Below are 18,335 nucleotides of genomic sequence, written 5' to 3'. Positions count from 1 at the left end.
AATAGAGAGAGAGTTTAAATTTGATATTGTCTAATTTATCACTCTTTTTAACCATATTCTGACCAAAGAATTCTTTGCTACCCATAAGTCAAAAAGATATCCTGCAACGTTTCTTTCCAGAAACCTCATAAATTTGACTGCCATTTTTAGGTCTATGAGCCACCTCAAATTAATATTTATGTGGTGCGAGGCAGAGACCATGCATTTTCTTTCATAGGGATATCTAGGGATTTCAGTACCATTTGTTAATAAGACTTTCCTTCCCTATTGAATTATTTTGGCATCATTGTGAAAAATCAGTTATAACAGGTTCCCTTCATCTTCTCTCCTCTTATTTTTTCCTTTTCCCTCCATCCCTCTCCTTCTGAACAATTTTCTAAAGCCATTAGGTGGAGCTGACCCCAGTTAATTCTTTAATATCGTCAAATCACAGACTCCACAGACCCTCAATCTCCAATCCTATAAGATACCCCGCCCCCAGCGTCCTGTACTTGGCCCCCAGCACCCAAATTAATCTCTTGCCCAGGTCCCTTCGTCCCTCTACTTCATGGAGCCACAGTCCCGGATGCCAACAGGTCCTCTAATATCTCAACCTGCAGTAAGAAAGACATAAAATCACCGTCTGGAAGACCGCATTCTAATGGGTGGCAAACTAGATATAAGGAAATAAAAAATGACATTGAGACAGTTCTAAGTGCTATGAAAGAATATGAATGGAGAGAGAGAAGTGGGATACAGTGAAGCTACTTGGGATATTTGTTGAATTAATAAGTGAATGTTAACGGACTCACCCACAGAGACCAGGTGAGTGGTGTCCTCCAACATCACATCTCCATACAGCTTCCTTTGTCAGACAAGGCCCACTCTTCCTGGGTGAAGTCCACAGTTTCGTCCTTGAAGGTCACAGACATTCTGGTACAGCTGGGGCCATCCCTACCAGCATCCAAGGAAATTTTATCAACATGATAGTGCCGGGGAAGGAGGACTTTATGTACGCAGATGGCATCTGTGTTTGGGCTTCCAGCCAAATCCTTCTCTCTTGACCTGGCGTCTGCCTCTTACACATATTCACAGAGTTAGATATACTGTGAACACAATGACTCACTACAAAGGAGAGTCACATGAGGTGTGATGTGAAATTACCCACTTATTATCCAATAAAATGCTGTTTTTTACTTCCTGGCTGGTGATTTTAAACTTTTTACTTGAAATTTCATAACTAAATTCTTCCTTCCTTCTTTTACAGACTCATCACAAGGCAAACAATATGCCTGACCCGCCACTCACCAAGTGCGACTATGGGTAAAACATTCACCTGCTTGAACCTCAGGCTCCTCATCTGTAAAACGATTTTATAACTGTTTGTAATGTTGACTGATCCAATAAGGACAAGTGAGAAATCTGTTCCTTATTAAAATGTCAGGTAACCTTGAAGCAATGTCCCACACTCTGTGCGGCTGAACGGGATCCACACAGAACTTGGGGCATCAGGGGAGGCCGCTTGTCTCTACACAACTCAGGTGTTCATTACCAGACGTGAGGCCAGCCAGCCTCCTGCACCGCTGTAGTGAAGGAAAATCCCAGCCTGGCTCTTCTGGAGTTATCGGGCGGCTTTTCCCTCTCGTTTTCTCTGGGACCTCACAACACTGATTATTAGTGTCACCCCCGGATCCTTCTCCTGTCTCTCTGCTCACACAGTAATAGAAGGCTCTCGATAGGTTCAGGTCTCTCCAGTCCTTCAAAAATGACCACAGGACCCTACAATTCACCTACTGTTCTCCCTCTCAATGCACAACAAACTCTGTCTGTTTCCAAACTGGAATAAGTGTTTATATACAAAGGTGGAACCGGGTGGTCTGAGACATGGTGATACGGAGAATTTTTGTGCGCGTTTTATGTGTACAATTTGGTGAGTTTGGACATACGCATATGCCCATGATACTATCACCACAAACAAGGTAATAAAAATATCTGTCACCTCCAAAAGTTTCCTTGTGTCCTTTTTTTTTTTTTTTTTTGGTGAGAACACTTGCCATGAGATGTACCCTCTTACTAAATTTTTAAGTGCACAATACCACGTTGTTAACAGGCATCATTGTACAGCAGATCTCTAGAACTTATTCATCTCGCGTAACTGAAATTGTACGCCCAACGAACAACAACCCCCCATTCCCCTTCCTTACAGCCCCTGGCAGCCACCATTCTATTCTCCGCTTCTGTGAGTTTGACTATTTAAGATACCTCATATAAAGGGACTCGTATGATATTTCTCTTTCTGAGACTGGCTTATTTCACTTCACATAATGTCTTCTGGGTGCATCCATGTTGTCACAAACGGTAGGATTTCCTTCTTTTCAAAGGCTGAATAATAGTCCATCTAGGTATTTACCTTTTTTCCTTTATCCATTCATCTGTCAATGGACATTTGGGTTGTTTCCATATCTTGGCTCTTGTGAATAGACAACTATCCTCTTTCTCATTAATGCACAAGCAAAATTGCTTCTGTTTTCAAATTGGAATAAATGTTCACACACAAAGGGGGAACAGGGTGTTTGAGACATGGTGCTGAGGGGAATTTTACTTATCTTTTTTTCTTTTGGAGATTTCAAAAGGTTCGAGTACATTCTATCAAAACCTTAACAAATTTAAAATGGAAAAAGAAATAATTCCTCATTGCCCTCACTGGCCCCACCCTGCACACTTGCTGCTGCCCGCCCTCGAGCTCCCCTTGACTCTACAGAGGACCCACCTCGGCCCCTGACACTGGTCTGACCCACTCACCTGCTGAAGGTCGCCTCCTCAACTAGACCTCTCACTCACCCCAATATCCTGTGTGCACCACACTCCTAAGCCCATTCCAGCCACTAACTCGGTTACTGAGGGAAGTTTTCTCCACCAAACCTAGTCTGGGGGAAAAGACAACACTCGAACATTCCCTCTGTTCGAGGCAGCCTCAACAGAGCCTGGAACAAGTCAGAGTGAGCACTGAGGAGGAGGCTAGTTTTTGGTCAATCTGCAACCCGCTGTGTGTCAGAGAGCCTTTTGAAACTTACTGAAGCTCCACTCCTTGAACACCACTAGGGTCCACTTTGAAGGCCAAGAGGAGAACGTGCCCATTTCAGTGACAGAAGTGTCATTTTAGGAGAGAGAACAGGTGTCTGCTCACCCACCACCTGCTCTCAGCCACCACCTGTCTTCCTCTGTGCTCTTGCTCAGAGACCGACCATCTGAGCACTAAGCAGGCAAAGCTGGGCAAGGAGAAAGGAGCCAAGGGGATTCCAGTCTCGGCCACGACTCCCAGACACACCAGTCAGGAATGCCCAAACCTTCACCTAAAGGTGACCGCCCCCTGCCCAAACCACATGCACACTCAGAGTGCTCTAAGAAACCCAGGGAAGCGGCCCTCTTCCAGAGTAGGAGCGCAGAAGCTTTGACCACTGCTGCTCCTGAGGAATATATTAATATCCCCTTTTTACAGATAAGAAAACAAAAGCCCCAGGTGCATGCTTTAATTTGCCCTGTTGTTCAGAGGTATTAGTGAATTCCCTCCCCAGCCTTAAATTCTAGGAGACTCTGATGGATGTCACCTAGACACGGGCTTCCAGATCAGAGAAACCGTCCTCTGATTTCTCAGAGTTAACTGTTCCTGGTGTGGAGCACTAGTGCAGGCTCTCTAACACCCATCCTGGTACTCGGGAGCCTCACACCTCCTCCCTCTCTGCTGCTCCAACCCTCTGAGCATGACCCACCCCAATCGTCTTGACTCTTCCACCTGAGGGAATCAGACAACATCAGTCCCTCAGGCCTGACTCCCAGCTCTGTGTCCCATGAGTTCAGATTTCTGCCCAAGAACATTGGAATCTCTTTCCGGATGAGAAGGGACAATTCAAGGACTGTCCTATGTTGCCCGATGCAGTGATTCCCATGGTGCAGGCCCGCTCTGGAATCCCTCGCACAGGAAAGCAGCAGGTAAACCCAGGTCCTGGTGCTGCTGCTGTGTCCCACAATCTCCAAAGGGCAGCCAGCTCATAAAATACAGAGCGAAGGGGGCAGGGGAAATTTAGTTGGCTCCATCTGACATCCTCGTGATGCAGTAGATGAAATCCTCCCTTATATCAACAACCATTATCAGCAGCAACATCCTGCGCTTCACAGCTTCTGTACACGAGGTATTTGTGAACCAGAGTCCTTCCTAATACACTGTTGACAATTACACGCCCTGCATCCATGAATGATGATGACATGCCGTAGTAAGTAGTAGGATTAACTCACCCCTTTGTACCTGAGGTGCACCAAAGAGGAAAAAGACCTAAAAACTGTATTAATTGAGACTATGTGCATGGAGATTTTACATATATTTGATTATTTAATCTTCAGAGTAAACTTGTTATGAACGGATTAGCTACCCATTTACAAATGAGAGAACAATTCAGAGAGGTTTGGGAATACAACAGAATTACACCCTAAACTACAAGATGGCTAGAATTTGAATCTCACTCTGCTTTTTTCTGAAGCTCAAATTCCTAAACACATTCATCTTCAGGGGTACACATCAGACCTAGGTTTTACCTGGATTGTCACTCTCGGATCAATTACCTGAGGTCCTTCCCTTACCGTACTCCCCTTCTGCCTCATTCTCACAATCACTCCCCATGCCCAGGTCTCTCAACACATAGGACCTTGGAAACGGAGAATAACTGGACCGTGATCTCCTTTCGAGACTGTTCTTTTTGCCAGGGTCTTCTGACATCTCAGGCTCCTAACTGTCTTCGAACTACTACAAACACTTCTTGCCAGTGCCCTTTGCAGGGTCCTCCTCCCAAGTTCTAGCAGAAACATCCCAGGACTCAGGCTAGCCCCTGTGCTCTCCTTTGACTCTACACTGTCTTGGAAATCTCACGCATTTCTTCAACTGCTTCAGTTTCTGCCATTGTTATCTCTATGGTGACAATGTGTAAAAACTCACGTCTAGATTTCATTCCTGCAGTATAATCTCTATTTGCATGTGTTACAGGAAGATAAAATGAAACATACTTCAAACTGAAGCCCTTAACTTCCTCCTCAAACAAAAATCACGTTTCCTCTTGTTTCCAATCTCAAATAATGGCGCCGCTAGTTTTCCAGTAACCAATCTTTGACTGATCTCTCGAACTACACAAATACGATCAAGCGTTGCTGTTATCTCTGCACGCGCCACCACCCACGCAACACCCCCACCCCATCCTCATAAGGCTTCAGTTTCACTTTAAATGTCAATTCCTCAGATAATGCAATCGCTGGTATCAAAATTTAAAAGATAATGTTTCAATCTCCATAAAGTGATTAACAAAATCTGCTGAGTTCTTTTCCACGTTAAGAAATGGACTTGATAGATAATTTTTACCACCACCAGTCACAATGGGGTCCTACAAGAGAGAAAGCTGAAGTTAACGAACAATTATTTCAGATTGGCAGTGGATCATGAGAAATGTCAAAGATGGGAATTATGTCAAGTGGAAATGAGATAATTTAGGAAGTAAATTTTAAAAATATTATTGATGAGTTCGCTTCCATCAAAGCTAAATTTCCTTCTGGTATAAACCAAAAATGATGTTATTTTTAACATCTCTACTTTACAATTTTTCAATCTGTTTTCAACTACTTTAATGTTACAGGAAAAAATGAAACCAAAATTTGACAGAAGCATGCCACGGGTGCACTCATTCCCCCTTTCACTTCGTACTCATTTCGGCCTGGAAGGAACCGATATTTTGATATTTTGCCCATTCCTTTCACCACTGTCTGCGCTTCTCCTTTCTCCGAATTTTACAAAATACTCCTTCACATTATGATTATGACGTTCAATGAATGAGTATTGTTGTAAATTAAGTCTTGATAAAATATTAAATGAGAATGTAAAGAATAAAACACACAGGAACATTCCAGAAAATGAAAGCTGCTGCACTCGCTACTTAAGAAAGATGTCCTTGGAGAAGGCGGGGACAAGGACCCCCGCTCAGCCGTTAGAGCCCCGGACGCGACGCTCTTCGTCTCCGCGCACACCGCGCGCGAATGCGCGAGCGGAAGACGCATGCGCCGTACGCACTTCAGCAACGGCGGGTTCGCGCGCCCTCCTGTGGCCTCCGAGGCGCCGCAGGGAGTTCTGCGTTCACTGTGGTGGCCGTGCGCCCCCTGCCGGCCACATGAGGAATCACTGCAATTGAATTTTCCATTTCATCTGCGTGAATTTGCAGCCACATCTTGATCACGGTATTCCCGTGTGATCCTTTTTCTTTAGGTAAGGCCTATAGCAATGTCTCTACTTTGAAGTTTTGTCAATATTGTTGGTCTTTTCAAACTTTTTATTTTGTGGGTCTACTGTTTTCCTATTTACGTTTCCTATTCCTTATTTCCTGTGTTACATCTGCTTTAATCTTCATTATTTCTGTCTTTTTCTTTTTTTTTTTTTAAGATTGGCACCCGAGCTAACAACTATGGCCAATCTTTTTTTTTTTTTTTTTCCTGCTTTATCTCCCCGAATCCCCCCTGGTACATAGTTGTATATCTTAGTTGCAGGTCCTTCTAGTTGTGGCACGTGGGATGCCACCTCAGCACGGCCTGATGAGCAGTGCCGTGTCCGCGCCCAGGATCTGAACCAGTGAAACCCTGGGCCGCCGCAGCGGAGGATGAGAACTTAACCACTCACCCATGAGGCCGGCCCCCTCTGTCTTTTTCTAACTTTGGGTTTAGTTTTTCCTTTTCTAGCTCCTTGATGTGTAAATTAAGATATTGATTTGAGAGCTTTCTTGAAGAGGATATACAGAGTCCAATAAGCAATTGGAAAGACGTTCAACATCATCAGCCACTAGGAAAACACAAACTGAAACCACAATGAGATATCACTGCACATCCATTAGAATGGCTAAAATTTAAAAGTTACCACACCAAAAGCTGGCGAGGAGGCAGAGAAACTGGATCACTCACACATTGCTGGTGGGAATGGAAAATGGCACAGCCCCTGTGGAAATCAGTTTGGCAGTTTCTGAAAAACTCAGCAATGAAAACTGATACAAGCGACAACCTGGATGGATCTCCAGAAAATTACCCTGATGGAAAAAGCTAATCACAAAAGAGTACATACTGTATGATTTGGCTTATGTAGAATTCATGAAATGATAAATACATAGAAACGGAAGAACAAATAAGTGGTTGCCAGGGGTTAAGGTGGGGGTGGCTTCGGAAGGGAAGTGAGCGTGGCTATAAAAGGACAAACATGGGTTCCTTGCAGTGATGTTACTGTTCTGTATCCTGACTGTATCAATGTCCTTCCCTCTCTCCAGGCTGTCACACTGATCTATAGTTTTGTAAGATGTTACCATTGGCGAAAACTGGGTAAAGGGTACACGGGATCTCTCAATATTTTTTACAACTGGATGTGAAATTAAATGTTTACTTAAAAATAAAAAACAACACAAATATCTAACAGTAGGGTAATTGCTTATTTATGGTAGTTCCTAAATAGAGGGTGTGTTCCTGAGCATATACCTGAAAAATTCTAAAGGAAAATACATAAAAATAGAGTGGTATGACTACGGATGAGTTCTATTTTTTATTTCACTTTTTAAATTATCACCAAGGCAAATTTAATTCGTTTTATGTAACGCAAATAGCCTTTACTCATTGTGATTCTGCAAAAACAAATAAGAAAATGCTGCAAATACAACAGCTAGAATTAAGAATCCTCACCAGTGGAGCTGGATAGCTCATATGCTGTTGGGGGAGAGCAAAATGACACAACCCCTTTGGGGAACAGTCTTACAGTGTCATAAAAAGTTGAACATAGACCTACCATGTGATCTGGCCATTCCAGACCTAGGTATTAACCAAGGGAAATGAGAGTGTGTGTCCATATCATGACTTCTCCAGGAATGTCTATAGCAACTGTTAAAAAACAAAGTTCAAGCTAGTAAGTTTAAAGATCTAATTGTCTTTATTAAGTGATTCATGAATGGGCAGCATGCCTTCCAGCAAGTAGAGAGCTACTCAGGAGTTATACAAAACGGAAGGTTTTTATAGAAATGAAGATGGGGCAAGGAAGTTATCAGCAAACAAAAGAAAGGAGTATTGGGGCCAGGACGTCTTCTCTTTGAGGGAAGGGACGCAGGGGTTTTATCATGCAGACTGCCTCTTCTTCTTCTGGGGGATTAGGGGGCCCACGTGACAGATAACCTTATTGGCACCGACCAGAAAATTCCAGACTGGTTGATTAAAATTACCTTTCTGGGGCCAGCCCAGTGGCATAGTGGTTAAGTTCCCACACTCGGCTTCCGGGGCTGGGGTTCTCAGGTTGGGATCCTGGGCACAGACCTACACACCGCTCATGAGGCCATGCTGTGGCAGCATCCCACACAGGGGAACTAGAATGACTTGCAACTAGGATATACAACTATGCACAGGGGCTTTAGGGAGAAAAAGAAAGAGGAAGACTGGCAACAGATGGTAGCTCAGGGCTAATCTTCCTTTAAAAGCAAGAAAAGGAAATAAAGAAGGAGGAATTTTTTTTTAAAAAAAATACATTTCTGGGGCAGGTCTAAACTGCAGTTAGGTTAGGTATTAAATCTCAGTTTCGTGTCATGGGCTTTAGCACAGGTGATGCGATTTGGGGGCTGTGATTTTCTCTTTAACACAACTTTATTTCAAACACACAAAAATTAGAAACACCACAGATGTCCATCAGCAGATGACTGCACAAACAACTATAGTATATCCACACAATACTATGCTGGGCCAAACTATCGACATAGGAACTGATATCGAACCTGCAGCGAGTTCGCTCACCCATTGTGCAGCAAGCCAATCTCAGACACCGGGTGTAGTGGAAGAAAGTAGGACTTTATTATTGCATAGCCCTGAGCAAGGGGAGAGGGCAGCCAATGCTGAAATCCCAAACTCCCCGAAAAGCTAAAAGGAAGGGTTTTTATTTGGGGTTTTAGGTAGGGGAGGGGGAGCATATGGCCTTGCTGGTCAGAGCTTTTCCACCAGCCTGTCTTTGGCCCTGAGACGCTTGCAGAGAGAAGGGAGCCCATGACCTTGCTGGTAAGCAGCTTTCCCACCAGCCTGTATCTCTTTGTGGGGAGGAGGAGAAGGAGATAACGAGTCCAGGTGGTTGTCCTTGGCTGTGTCTGTCTCCATGGAGGATAGTGGATTCTGGAGCCAGGAAGCCAGAGAGTAAGCAGGGAATGAGTGCTTTCATTTTAATCCCACATATGCTGGGTTTCATGTAGGGGAACTGATATCAGGACTGATATCAGAACAAATAGATAAATCTCAAAATAATTATGCTGAGTGAAAGAGACTGGACAGAAAATAGTACATACTGTATGATGATGCCTATTTTTTAAAATTCTACAAAGTGCAAACTAATCAAGAGTGACAGAACGCAGATGAGTGGCTGCTTGGGAAAAGGGGTACTACCAGACCAAAAGGAGTTCACTTCAGGGCGAGTCAAAATCGATTTTCCACCAGAAGTAGTTGCCACACAGAGGAGAGTTTAGTTGCAGCAAATAGGAGACCATGTGGAATCATTTCCAGAGTCGTGGTTCCCCGAACAAAGGGAAGCAGGTCCTTAAATAATGAATATTTAAAAGGGCAGTTTTGTCATCATGTATAGAGACGTATTAGCTGGCACAGGCTCAGTCTGAGAACAGGATCCCACATACATCTCATGTTATGCTAATAAGGCCTAGGCTCCTCCTAGGGCAGAGATTACAGTGTTAAAATGAGGAAAAGGGCATTTTCTGGTCATCTTCAGGTCATCTGCGTAGGTGCTTCCCTTGCAGTGGGGCTCGATCTGGTTCAGGCCAGTTGACGCTGGTGTCTCTTCCTGACATAGCTCTGAAAAACAACCTGGAGGAAGGGTTAAGCACCTCAAAACTTCCTTTGAGCTGCTGAGGGCGTACCCTGGTGACAGAACCCAAGGGTTCCAGGCCCAGTTCTGCCCCTGCTCACTGGTAGTCTTGGCTAAGTCACATTCTCTCTATGACGCTCTGTTTCCTCACCCATAAATGAGACCAACGCTCTCAACCTATAACATGGAAGAAAATGTGTGGATTGGATCTGTCTTATTACTGTGAGGGACCCCTCACCTCAGCACAGGCCAGGAAACAGTACGTGCCCATTTTCCTCACCTCCCTGGTCTCTCACTTCCCCACCGGGAGGTGGCCTTGGGCCCTGGTGCTCCCGGGAGTTGGGCTGAGGCTGCATCTCTTTCTCCCTAGAGCTCCATCGAATTTCGTCACGTGAAGTATGTGCACGTAATCCCTGAGGACCAGCACCACAGTGAGGGGACTGAAGACATCTTGTTGGAGAAGCATTGCCCTGTCCTACCCTAAAACCCTTCTATTTGTAGCCATCGTGTGAGGATAGGAGAGATTTTGATTACAATCTCTTTGTGTTGTTTTGATGAACTAAAGGGCTCATTAAAATGTTTACCATATAAGCTTTGCTCTCCATTATTTAGATAATCTTTAATATTTTTCAAAATCATTGTCTTATTTTCTCCATAAAGTGTTTGCACAGACAGTATCTTATTTATGTGTGCCTAGGTTCCTATTTTTCTTTCCATTCTTTCACTTTTTCTTTGGATATAAGACTGAAAATCTTTCCCAGAAAAGTAAAAGAATGAAAAAAAAAATGTTGAAGCATCTAGGAATGCATTAACAAGATATTAGGCAACGGAAAGTTTGCAAGAATAAGGATAGTGCAAAGAATACTAATATAATCTTGGCCCAGATTCACTTATTTTTCTCCATTTTCTTTACTGTTTGTGCCTGCCTAATTTCTTCCTCAGGATGTAGATACACAAACACACATAACATTTTTCCCTGAATTATGTGAGATAAAGTTACATATAGTATGGCCATTTATCCCTAAATACTTCCGAGGGATTTTCCTAAGAATTAAGATACCCTCTAATATAATCACAGTACTATTATCAACTTCTGCAATTTTAATCTTAATACTTCTATCTACTCTGCTGTCCTTTGTGTAATTTTTCAAATGATTCAAATATCCTCTTGGCCTCTTCATTACAGGATCTAGTCTATACTCAGTTATGCCATTTATTATGAAGTATCTTTACCTTCCTTTAATCTGAAATACTTTTATCGCCTGTCTTTGTGGTTTATGACTTGAGCATTTTTCTAGTATACAGATTCCTCACACTCCTCATTTTGTAAAAGAACATTCCACAGTTATCTATCATTTTCTCATGATTAGATTCAGGTCATTCTCTCTCAGTTGAAATACTAAATGATCCTGTATCTAGTTCAGTGTTTCATATTTGGCGGCACAGAATGTCCATCCATCCCCCACTGAATGTCAGTTTTGATCAACTGATCAAGGTTTTGTCTGATTTCTAGAATATATAATCACCATTTCCCTCCCTGTAGCTAATAAGCTATCTATGGGGAGATACACACAGTGAGAAGAAGGTCGGCTGTGAGCTAGGAAGCAGGTCCTCAACAGACTCCAAATCTGCCTTTGCCTTGATCTTGGACTTCCAGACTCCAGAACTATGGAAAATAAATATCTATTGCTTGCCACTCAGTGCTAGAGTTGGAAAACCACCATTTTCCCATCATAGTAAAGATACTCTTGCCTGACTCAACTTTGGTATGATGATGGTTTTCCAATTCTTGCGCTCTCTGTGCCATAATTGATTGACTCCAGAATCCTGTTTGATCCTCCTAAAAGACCTATGAGATTAAGCAGCATGAATAACATTTTTCTCTTCATTTTACAATTTAGAAAACGGGAGCTTAGAGGTGTTGAGTGACTCACTTGAGATCACATGAGGAGCCTAAGGCAGAATTGAGACCCAAATCCTGGTTTTTCCCCTGTTTAGGGTGCTCTGTTTCTGGCCTCTTTACACTCTCCATGTAATAGGCATGTTACATGGGACCCCCAAATAGCTTGACGGGCTCCTCAAGGGATGGTGATAGAGCAGGTGGTCAGCATTATTCTCTCTCACTGGTAGGTTGGATGTTTAAAGCAGCAATAGTTAGATCAGCCTTGGTGAATGGGAGCTCTTGGAGATACACCCATGCATAGCCTCCATTCCTGCTTCCATGGGTACTCTGTTCATGCCTGCATTGTGCCAGAACTAGGGTGGCAACATCAACGATTTGCTGATGACAACTGGACAAGTCTTTCTGAATACTTGGTGGTTCACCGCCTCTCCTGTAGTGGATCCTCTCTGGTGAACATTAACATGTGATGCAAAGATTGTCACATTCCATACCCCCTCTTATGGATTCATCCACTTGCCTCTTCCCCCAGACCTCCTTGTTTCCGATATTTCAATCTTCTAGGCCCTTGACTAACCATCCAAGCTAGTCATCATTGCCCATGAGCCTGGGTATATCCTTACCTCTGTCTACTTCTCTTTCCATACAAAACTGATGACCAGGTGTACCACCAGAAGCTCTGTCTACTGGGGCAATATCCTCTCATGAAAGTCCTTCAAGGCCATGCCTAATTGGGACATAATTCAGGAGCAGTCTATTTTCGACTAGCCCCCACATCTCAAACCAACTCATCCATTAACAAACGTTGGGCCTTTTTTTCCTTCAGTAGCTGGTAATAAGTCCCCCACCATCACATGGGCCATGCAGTGAGGGAGGTGTTTCTGTGCATCACTGTCGGATTACATGAAGATCTGGACCACCTGCCTGCACAGCTTACTTGTGCCCTTTGGTCCTACTTTTGCCCCGTATCAACCATGTCTTTCATCTTCTGTGTTCTGATGCTTTGACATCTGGGGCCTTGCTGACCCTTGAGGGACTGTTCCTCCCAGGGTTAGCCAATTCCTAGAGATCATAAACAATATGCTTTTCAAATGCAAACCAGTCAGTCCAGAGCCCACACCCCCAACCACCTTTTTTATCTCCTGGCTGCTATGCACCTGCCCTAATCACCCCAGGGCCAGCCACCAGACAACTAGGGAAAGCTCCAATGCCCAAGAGCCCACCTAAATTATTCCAACCAGCCAATCCTAAACCCTCTTACCCTGCATCACCTGTTCCTTCCCAAGGAAACCACAATAAAGGCTCTCACACACAGTTCCCCCCTCTCTCTGCCGCCTGACCAACCCTGGCACTTCATGTGGCTCCTGTGGCACGGCATGACCCTCTTCAACTTGGGATCTGTGAGTATTACAAACTACCCTTTCATTGGCAGTCATCTCTTGATCTGTTGCATTTACCATACCTCAATAATAATAAAACCTATACTAAAGCATTGCCAAACTCAGACGTAAAAGTCCATCTTTTTTATCGATTAATGTTAGACTCACCAAACCTTATGAATTAGAGAGTCTGAAAAACCCCAGCTCCTGACAAGCAGTTCACATGATGTCTCATGGTCAAATGTTCAATATTTTCCAAACCTGGTGTCATGCCAGTAGCTGATTTTCGAATGGTGTATAATTCTATGTTGAAGATGACGAGATCCTATTCCACAATTCCAGAGGTCTGTGTTGTGATTCTCACAGTGTGGCTTGCCATCAATGCCACATGGTCTCTTTTCCAGCCCAGATACCTCTAATACTATAAGGTCTACTGGGTCATCTGGCCCACGTGGCAGGCTGCCTATCCTGCAGCCTGGACCTGTTGCCGAGCCTCTCCCTGTCTTGTGCCCCACTCAGAGCTGACAGCCTTCCGTGTCATGTAGTAGATGGGTTGGAACAGCTTGCCAGTTGGAATATTCACTTTCAGAATCCAAAGAGTTCTATGAAGTATGGTGTTTCCTTCTTAAGAGGTGGGAGTGTGAGGTACAATAACTAGTCCTCTACATTGGAGGGAACTCCTGACGTGCCCCATAGCACTGGACTCCCAAAAACTTTACTACTCTGGCAGTCCCCTGAAACTTTGTAGGGTTTACCTCCAACTTCTGTGGTGCTGGTGTTTTACCAGGGCCTCCAACATGCCTGCCACTTCTTGCTCATCTGGTAGGTGAACAATTTGCCAGATCAATGGCTGAATACCAAGCACTTGAAGCTGTCTTAATCTATTCTAGAAAAGCAATGGGAATGACTTCTTCTTTGATTCTTACAGTAAATCACTGTCATCCTCCAACATCCATCTGGTTTTTGGAGGGGCCCAACTGTTGAATTAAATGGGGATATGACGCAGACCACCACCCTGTACTCCTTGGGTCATTAAGAATCTCTGCCTTTCTCTCTGGGATGTGATGCTCTTTTTTATTTATATCTTAGACAGGAATGGGGTAGAGAGGCAGTTTCAGAGTAATCCACTTGGTCTTCCCCATTGTGATAGCTTTTACCCTACAGGCCAAGGAACCAATTTGACTTGCCAACTATAAGTACATTTATTTCAATTGTGCATTCAAGGTCTTGGGAAACTACCACCAGACGGGACAGTGAAACTGCAGACCTTCCTTGAGACAGACCTCCATTTATTACCTGGCTCCCATATTCCTCCGTTCTAACACAGAGATCACAGTGATGCTTCCGGTCACTAAGTATAGCCTTGAAACTTGTTGGTACTCCCCTGTTCTCAGTGTACCTGAGTAAATAGCCATATGTCCCTTCGCGGAAAGGGCTGGGAAAATCATTACCACATGTACTGGATGTGATGTTGCAGGGTCCTTCTTTCTGGAAATTTGGCTTCTTCAGTCAATGGGTTCTGGGTCTGAAAAGTGACCAGGGTCTGGAAATGGGGCAAAAGATTGTGACATTTTATTAATGTCAGCCTCTTGATCATCCATTCTTTATTTCATTTGATTGTCTAGATTGAGCACTACTGCCTGTTGTCTGCCCATACATCTTGTGTCTACAGAGACACCATGTTCTATTAATTGTCTCCATAACTCTTGGAAGATAAAGCACTCCCTCCACTCTCCCCCTCCCTGCTTCCACTTTGATCTCACTGCTCACTATGCTCACTGAGCTCTCCTCGTTTCTGAAAGTCAAGTGCCGCCCTTGTTCTGGAACAAATCCCCTACTGTCAGCCTCAGCCGGCAGAGGACAGTCACCTCTGAACTTCTCAGTGATGCTGGTGCCCTTCCCAGCACAGTATTTATCTCAACAGAGGGTCTTCCAGGCTTTCCAATGAAGCACGGTTGGCTGGTACATTTTCTAGCCTTACATAAACTCTTCTTTCAGCTTTTGCCAAGCAATTCTAGCGTTTCCGCTGAGTGTGGAGCCATCTATTTCTCCTACCCTCCAAATGTCCTTCCAGGAGTGTGTTAGCACAATCTCCCGGCATCCTTGCCAGAGTGTTTAAATCCTGTATCACAGGACTTTGCTCCTTTTCTTTTATTTTTTTATAATAAAGCAGCATTTTATTTATTTTTTTTAATTGAGATATAATTGACACATAATATTATATTAGTTTCAGGTGTACAACAGAATGATTCAATATTTGTATATATTGTGAAATGATCACCACAATAAATCTAGTTAACATCCATCACTTCACAAAGTTACAATTTTTTTTTCTTGTGATGAGAACTTTTAAGATCTACTCTCTTAGCAACTTTCAAATATGCAGTACAGTATTATTAGCTATAGTCACTATGCTATATATTACATCCCAGGACATAGTATTTTATAACTGGAATTTTGTACCTTTTGACCACTTTCACCCATTTCACCCACCCTGTCCTCACCTCTCTGCCTCTGGCAACCACCAATCTATTCTCTGTATCTATGAATTCAGTTTTGGGTGTTTTTTTTTTTAAATTTAACATATAAGTGAGATCATACAGTATTTGTCTTTCTCTGTCTGACTTATTTCACTTAGGATAATGCCCTGAAGGTCCATCCATGTTGTCACAAATGACAAGATTTCATTCTTTTTATGGCTGAATAATATTCCATTGTGTATATTTCACCACATCTTTTTATCCATTCATCCATTAATGGACACTTAGGTTCCTTCCATGTCCTGGCTATTGTAAATAATGCTGCCATGAATATGGGAGTGCAGATATCTTTTTCAGTTGGTGTTTTTGTTTCCTTCAGATAGATACCCAGAACTGGAATTGCTGGATCAGATAGTAGTTCTAAGCGTTAATTTTTTGAGGAATCTCCACACAGTTTTCCATAGTGGCTGCTCCAATTCACATTCCCACCAACAATGGACTATGGTTCTCTTTTCTCCACATCCTTGCCAACGCTTCTTACCTCTTGTCTTTTTTTATAATGGCCATTGTAACAGGTGTGAGGTGATATCTCACTGTGGTTTTCATTTGCATTTCCCTGATGATTAGTGATGTTGAGCACCTTTTCATGTACCTGTTGGCCATTTGAATGTCTCCTTTGGAAAAATGACTATTCAGATTCTTTTCCTGTTTTTTAACTGGGTTATTTGTTTTTCTGCTATTGAGTTGTATGAGTTCCTTATATATTTTGGATATTAATCCCTTATCAGAAATGTGGTTTGCAAATATTTTCTCCCTTTCCATAAATTGCCTTTTCATTTTGTTGATTGTTTTGTTTTTTGTGAAGAAGCTTTTTAGTTTGATGGAGTCCCACTTGTTTATTTTTTCTTTCAGTGTCAGATTCAAAAAATCATTGCCAACACCTATGTCAAGGAACTTATTTCCTATGTTTTCTTCCAGGAATCTTATGGTTTCAGGTCTTATGTTCAAGTCTTTAATCCACTTTCAGTTAATTTTTGTGTATGTTGTAAGACAATGGTCCAGTTTCCCCAACACCTTTTATTGAAGAAACTGTCTTTTCCCCACTTTACATTCTTGGCTCCTTTATTGAACATTAATTGACCGTATATGCATGTGCTCCTTTTCAATAAACTCTCCAGTACTCACTATATGTTCTGCCCTCCTTGATGCAGCATTCCCAGGATCCAGACCCAAACCCTCTCCTGCAGATACAGATTGGCTGGGGGCTGCAGCAACTTCAGGGGATGGTCCTCTTCCTCCCTCATCAGGCCCAGCTTTTCCCCTGTTGTGTTTTTTGGTAACTTAACCCTAGTAATTGGTTAGTGGTCAGGAAGGTGGGGAAAAGTAGATCCTGAGAGGGGCACAGGTTTTATTGCAAAGTAGAGGCCTCTGGCTGCATCATCTTCAAGCAAGACTGGGAGGAGTGGGCCACTTTTGCAGGCCCAGAGAATTTAGAGATTGGTGTTTCAAGGTGTTTGCTTGCTTCAATCCAAATATCACCATCCTGAGTCTCAGGGTTCTACTTCTTTCCAAACAAGGTCCTAACCTTGGCATAGCAAACTTTATGGAGTTGAGAATTCAACCTTATCTAAAGTTATGCTACTTGTACATTTTGCCATTGGGCTTCAAGAAGCCCTCTGATTTTCACACTTTCCCTTAAATTGGCAATTAATCACACTCAGCCTTTCCTTGTCAAGAGGTCTCACTAATATCTATTCAATTCCATAGTCCTTAAAATTGTCACTTCTCTCAATCTCATAAAGACCTGCGATATAGCACCCACCTATGCATTCCCTTCCGTCAACATCCCATCCCAGTTCGACACCAGTGACAGTTTTAATGATTATGCTGCTGTAGCCTGACGTGTGCTATCAGTACTCCACCAGTCACAAGAGATAGGGTCCCCACTGCCAGCAAGCTGACTGGTGATACAGTGCTAAAATCCCATTTTAGAGTCTGCTTTCCTAGGACCACTGCTGCTACCAACTGTCACAGGACAGATGCCCTGAAAACAGATTCTGAGACGGAGAATAACATGCAGGGGTGTTGTTCTCTAGAAAAATACTAACAAAGGAGTGATGTAAGGGGGGTTGAAATGCTGTACGATTGCCACAGAGGCCTCATTTGATCCTACAGGGAACTCAAACCAGGATGGCCCTTTAGTGAGGTTGCAAGTTGAAGCAAGGGAGCCAGGCCTTTGAACCCCTGCAGTGAGCACCACCGGATGTGGACTGCCCCTGTGGAGCAGATGAAACCTGCAAGAGACAGCTTCCTGCAACCAGGACAATTCCCATGGAGGTATTTAGTTGTGAGCCATCAGTGGCCAAACACACTGGCACCTGGGGGAACAGGTGCTCCAGCCCTGAAGGGGCATCCTAGCAGCCCTGCACAGTGTGCTCTAAAGGATGTAGCAAAGTTTCCAGCTTCAGTTATTAATTTATATTTTGCTCCCTGCAGTTATATCAGTTATTGCTTGGTATTTTTTGAGGGCTTGTTGTTAGGGACATATATTTATGTGGATATATCTCCTCTTTCAATTTTTCTTTTTATGAGTGCATACCATGCTTATTTATCCCTTTGTGACCTTTTAAAATTCCTTTTTGTCAGTTAATAGGATTACTACCAGTAGTAGTCAGTGTTCAGCCATAGAA

Source organism: Equus quagga, chromosome 11 (genome assembly GCF_021613505.1).
Source record: "Equus quagga isolate Etosha38 chromosome 11, UCLA_HA_Equagga_1.0, whole genome shotgun sequence".
Lineage (NCBI taxonomy): Eukaryota > Metazoa > Chordata > Mammalia > Perissodactyla > Equidae > Equus > Equus quagga.
This window is presented reverse-complemented; position numbering follows the sequence as displayed.